Raw genomic sequence first — 6,380 nt, forward strand, 5'->3', positions numbered from 1 at the left:
CTGTTGCAGTGGTGGCTGACGTGAAGCCTCATTCTCTGCTATGACATGCAGACTAATTCTCTGCTGACATGAAGACAGATTCTCTGTTACGGGACCTCCCTCCTCTGCCTGGGTGCTGGGCCTAAATATATGCCAATGGACTGTTGCAGTGGTGGCTGACGTGAAGCCTCATTCTCTGCTATGACATGCAGACTAATTCTCTGCTGACATGAAGACAGATTCTCTGTTACGGGACCTCTCTCCTCTGCCTGGGTGCCGGGGCCTAAATATCTGAGAATGGACTGTTCCAGTGGTGGGTGACGGGAAGCCAGATTCTCTGCTATGGAACCTCTCTCCAATTGATTTTGGTTAATTTTTATTTATTTAATTTTTATTTTAATTCATTTCCCTATCCACATTTGTTTGCAGGGGATTTACCTACATGTTGCTGCCTTTTGCAGCCCTCTAGCTCTTTCCTGGGCTGTTTTACAGCCTTTTTAGTGCCGAAAAGTTCGGGTCCCCATTGACTTCAATGGGGTTCGGGTTCGGGACGAAGTTCGGATCGGGTTCGGATCCCGAACCCGAACATTTCCGGGATGTTCGGCCGAACTTCTCGAACCCGAACATCCAGGTGTTCGCTCAACTCTAGTTGTTATCTATTTTCCATCTGATTTTTTTAGGGTTTTCAAGAATGTTTTTTGGATAGTCTTTTAGTGCAAATAACTTAATAGTACTCTCGATCACTAAATATTGCTTCGGTGGGGTTAACAATACTGGTGAAGTCAGGGGTAGTTTTATCCAATTTCTTCTCCGAAAACAATGACCAATTGTATATCTCAAGAAAAAAGACCATGTACTTTCAGTTTTTATGGTTTTGGCACATGATGAAAAAAACTGCAAATATAGAAATCTTTTGAAGTTTGGTATTCCTTTACCACCTAGTTTTTTTAGTTTGTACATGGTTTCTCTTTTGACTTTTTCCATTTTAGAGTTCCATATAAAATGAAAACAGATTTTTTGTAAGTATTTTACACATTGCTCCTTAGGTACAAATACTTGGCTCAGGTACAGCATGATTGGGATAATCAGGGCTTTAATTATTAAGTTCTTTCCTTCAATTGTTAGTTTCCTTAGTTTCCAGAAGTCAATTTTCTTTTGTATTTTCTCCTTTACAATTTCCCAACTTTTGGAGCCATCATTTGTTTTGTCAAATATAACCCCCAGCACTTTGACTTGATCCGATTGTATTTTAATTTCGGGCAAGTTCACATCTTTCCATTCTCCCAACACAAAACAGTCACATTTTTTCCTGTTCAACTTGAAGCCGGAAGCCTGGCAAAAGAATTCTGTATTCTGCAATGCTCTCCTTAAAGATGCTGTAGTAGTACAAAAGATTGTCACGTCATCCATATAAGCGTTCGTTTTAACTGTTAACCCACATCCACCAGGAATCGGTACTCCTTTTATTATTTTATCTTTCCTCAATGCAGCTAGCAGAGGCTCCAACACACATACGAATAACATTGGCGATAGGGGGCAACCTTGTTTTACTCCAGCGTGTAGAAACACTTTGTCAGATAGGAAGCCATTGATGACAATTTGGCTGAAGGCTTTGTTGTAGAGTAAGTGAATCTGTTTAATTGTATTAGTTGGAAAGTTCATCTGTTTCAAAACAAGCCAAAGGAACTCATGCGACACACGGTCGTAAGCTTTCATGAAGTCTAACGAGAGGATTGCTAGGTCTTGTTTTCTTGAATCCTGGTACCAAATGCAGTCTTTTATTATATTTAAATTCTCGCAGACGCTTCGCCCCGGGATTCCACATGACTGGTCTTTGTGAACAACCTTGCCAATTACTTGTTTTACACGATTAACAATGATTTTTGCTAATATTTTATACTCAACGTTCAACAGAGTTATAGGCCTCCAATTCTCAAGGTTATCTTTCTCTCCTTTTTTATAAAGTAAAATTACTCTTCCTTTTCTCCAGGATTCTGGAAGGATGTCTCCTTGCATCGCTTCTCTAAATACCAGCAAAAGGTCTTCCTTCAACAAACCCCAGAAAGTCTCATAAAACTCTATTGGGAGCCCATCTGACCCCGGAGATTTACCCTTCGCAAAGCTCTTAATTGCTGTATGCATTTCCTCAGATGTCAATTCTGTCTCTAGTATTTCTTGATCTCTTTTCTCCAACTTGTTCTCCAATCCATTTAATATATCTGAAACAAAGTCTTTATCAATCTTCTTTTTACTGAAAAGATCATTGTAGAATTTTTGAGCTTCACATAGCATCTCTTTTTGCTCTGTTTTTCCTGCAATACTTGTCATGATGCTCTTTCGAACCATGATCTTTTTGAAAAAGAAGCGAGTGCATTTTTCGTTTTCATCCATATATTTTACCTTTGCGTTAAAGATGATTTCTTTCCCCTTGTTATTGATGGCATTTTTTATATTTTCTTTTATTTTCTCTATTGGGTCATCGACTTCTATTCCGGCATTCTTTAATTTCAAATATGTTTGTAGCTTTGTGTTTAGATCTTTAAACCATCTTTGTTTCTCCCTTGCTTTCTTTATACCGACAGTTAGGAAGTATTTTTTAATTTTGGTTTTAACAAACTCCCACCACGACAGTATTGATGGGAAATTTGTTTTGCTCTTTGTCCATTGTTTGTATTTTTCCATGAAACTCTTCTTTATTTCATCATCTTCCATTAAACTAATGTTTAGTCTCCACATATCTTTTCCTTTTTCTCTTCCTGTTATTTTAACACTTGTCCAAAGCATTTTGTGGTCAGAAAATATGTTTGTATCCAAGGATATTGCTGATGGTTGTAGGTCACCAGACACAAAAACATAGTCTATTCGGGATTGGACAACAGCATTCCCCCATTGAATATTTTCCAGTAGTTCTGATCTTTCTTGAACATCTGGTGATGCATAGATATTCAGAAGCTTTATTTCGTTTTCGTTTATTTTGACTTTGGCCATTAGCGCCTTTCCTGGTAGTATCTGTGTAAATGAAACAACTTGGAACTTACTACCTCGGAACAGGATGCCGACTCCCGCAGCTTTGTTTTCGTTATTCCCGGACCACAAAGATGGTCCAAGGGTCCAGTCATCCCTTAAGTCCTTATAATCCTGGGAATAGTCTATCCCGCATTCTTGTAGAAAAAAGATATCAGCCTTGACAGTCTCTAAAAATGCAAATAAGGCGGCCCTTCTGGTAGGCCCCTTTAGACTCCTCACATTAAGTGAGGCAATTGAAATTGTATTCGTCATCCAATACTGCTATCAGAGTCTGACACAATTCCCAGAATGCGCGTTGAAACACTCTCTGAGTCCGAAAACTCAATGTTTGCTGGGTCTGATAGTGTAATCTCTGGTTGTATTTTCAGCTCTGAATGGAAGCCTAGTTGTAGCGGTTGTCTTTTCACTGCTATTCCTTGATCGTCTTTTTCTGATTTCCGTTTTTTTTGTTTATCTGTGTCCATTACTTCAGGTACTTCAGCCTCAAAGGGCCTCGTTGAAGTTGATTCTGTTGGAGTTTCTGCTTGGACAATCGATTTTTCGACCAACTCAGTTTGTTGTATTGCTGGAGGGGCTTCCCCTTGCACCGCATCTTTAGTTTCCTGGTTTCCTACTACTTCCATTTGGGATTGTAGGCTGACGTTTATTTCTTCCTGCTTTTGTTCTGCTGGCGTAGCTTTTCTTGGTTCTTGAGGAGGTTGGACTCTCACTACATCCGCCCAAGTCCGTGTGGCGCTCTTTAGAAGACATTTTTTATATGAGTGACCAGTTACTCCGCACAAGCTGCAGACGATGTCTTCATCACAATTTTGTGTCTCGTGATCTTTCTTAAAGCATCTTTTGCATGTTGCGTTCGCCTGACCACACTTATCCGCAGTGTGACCGAACTCCAGACACTTCTGGCAAAAAATGGGCATCCCTGGGTAGTAGAGTCTACCTCTCTCACGTCCAATAAGGAAGTTCGATGGAAGGTGTGAATACGCTCCAATTCCAGCTTCATCTTGCTTTAGTTTGACGAAAAATTTATATTTACCAGTCCATAGCTTCTCACTGTTTGCAACTTTATGTGAGTAACGTATCTCTTTGCAATGCCGTTGTAGAAAGAGGGCGATGTCATTCAGCGGTATATGAGGATTATTCATATGGATCACCAAAGGCAGTTCCTCACATGGAAATAGCACCACGAAAGATAGTCCTTTTAAATCCTCATGTTGTAGATTACTCTTTATCCTGTCGTAGAAGTTGTAACAGGCAAATTGTGAGTCCAGCGTAAGGATGTATCGTCCATAAGAATCTTGTAAAGCTAGGATCTCTTCCCTTTTCACCTTCAAGATCTCAATCAATATGTGGCGGACGAAGTAGCTCAACTGGAATTTTCTTCGCAGCTCCTCATCACCCTCGATGTCAATCCGGACAGTATTTTTGATGAATTGCTCGCCAGAAACAGCGTAGCGCACGGTGGCCGCATACACCATCTTGCCTCTGGGACGTCTCCTTCCAAAACGATCCTCTGCTCGTTGTTACCGGGCTAATCCTTCCCCCTATAGCAGCAGGGGGGTGAAGCCCAGGCTATGAACCTGGGCGATCCCCCCAGGCCGAGGGCTAGGGTACCAGTGAACACCTATTGGCAGATCTCCTGTAATGCTACACTTGATCTTAGCCAAAAGGCCGAGAAGCGATAACCAGAAAAGGGTTCGCCCTACAGGCCGATGGTCCTCAATGCAGAACACTTGTGAAGGCGATAGGCTACAGGCCCCAGCTGCAGAGACAGTCCGGGAGGCTTCTTTCTCTCACAAACCAGGGAAAACGTGCGTCCTACGCTCTGAAATCAACAGCATGCTGCACTTCGTGTTTTTCGGATCTGCATAGCTCCACCCACCACTTTTGGTCACGCCTTTTCTTCGCACGACATTCCTGGTGCCAAAGCGCGCCAAGCAGAATGACCGATAAGAAGTCAATGGAGAGTAGTGAGAGAGAGAGAAAAAAAAAAAAAGGTATCTAGGCATTGTTGATTGTGATGTCACGGCCCCATTGTTGAGTGTTCCGTCAGAGCCCTTGTGATGTCATCCAGTGACCTGACCTTACTTGACCTCTGACCTGACAGGCCTCTTGTGACACGTGCAGTGTTCCGTCCATTGGCCAGACAAGGTAGGTCCAGCTGTTGCTGATACATAGGAAGTGCTGGGCTACATTTTAGCCTACAAGTCATCCAGTTTAAAAGATCCACAAGAGGGAGACACAGGCAAACAAACTTTACTTATTTAATAAAGCACTAGGAAAACAAAATTGGTTACATCAAGCAAACTTGCTACAAAAGGGTCAATTCAAAGGAACAACTCAGCAGACTGCCCAGGTGTGCACAACAGGCCCAAATCAAAACAGAGGTGCACGGAGTGGAGGGAGGTCCAAAAACTGCATTCTGGTGATATCCTAACACTTCATTCAGGTGATAAGCCAATTAACACAACAATTAAGCCATCAATCTTAATTGGATTTGGGCTGTGAGGAGAGGTGACTGGCTGGCTGGGTTGCTTGGTGCTGGAACAAACCCACACACAGGTGATGCAATTAAGAGATTGACAGGATAGATGCAGCAGCACCAGGGATGCAGAAAGCAGTACAGCAAAACCCTCACAGAGGAAGGAGAAGCTGAAGTGCAGGACTGCTGAGGCAGGGCACAGCAACTTTCCACTTGCTTGCTGGAAGGATCCTTGAAATCCATCACTCAATTTCATTCTGTTTTTTTATACTGGAATAGAAAGGGTGCACCGGTCCTGGAGGTACTGCAATACCAGGTCAATGCATGGAGTGGACAGAGCAAGCTCTTTTTCCATCTCCCTGTTCGAAAAATCCATTTAATATATGGTCCCCAGATAGGGGACGTATCAGATATTAAACTGATAAGAACAGATTTTTTTTAACCACTTAAGGACCACAGGTTTATACCCCCTAGTGACCAGGCCCTTTTTTACAAATCGGCACTCCACAACTTTAGCGGTTTATTGCTCGGTCATGCAACTTACCACCCAAATGAATTTTACCTTCTTTTCTTCTCACTAATAGAGCTTTCATTTGGTGGTATTTCATTGCTGCTGACATTTTTACTTTTTTTGTTATTAATCGAAATGTAACGATTTTTTTGCAAAAAAATGACATTTTTCACTTTCAGTTGTAAAATTTTGCAAAAAAAAACGACATCCATATATAAATTTTTCGCTAAATTTATTTTTCTACGTGTCTTTGATAAAAAAAAATGTTTGGGTAAAAAAAAAATTGTTTGGGTAAAAGTTATAGCGTTTACAAACTATGGTACAAAAATGTGAATTTCCGCTTTTTGAAGCAGCTCTGACTTTTTGAGCACCTGTCATGTTTCC

At 41.3% G+C, this 6,380-nt stretch overlaps 1 non-coding gene across 1 annotated transcript; it reads right to left on the bottom strand.

Annotated features, from left to right (window-relative positions):
- Positions 1-5,764: 5,764 nt before the first annotated feature.
- On the bottom strand, positions 5,765-5,950 carry LOC122923627. Its single transcript, XR_006387305.1, has one exon. It is a non-coding gene; the product is annotated as a U2 spliceosomal RNA (small nuclear RNA).
- Positions 5,951-6,380: the final 430 nt, after the last annotated feature.

This window comes from Bufo gargarizans, unplaced genomic scaffold (assembly GCF_014858855.1).
Source record: "Bufo gargarizans isolate SCDJY-AF-19 unplaced genomic scaffold, ASM1485885v1 original_scaffold_1781_pilon, whole genome shotgun sequence".
Classification (NCBI taxonomy): Eukaryota; Metazoa; Chordata; class Amphibia; order Anura; family Bufonidae; genus Bufo; species Bufo gargarizans.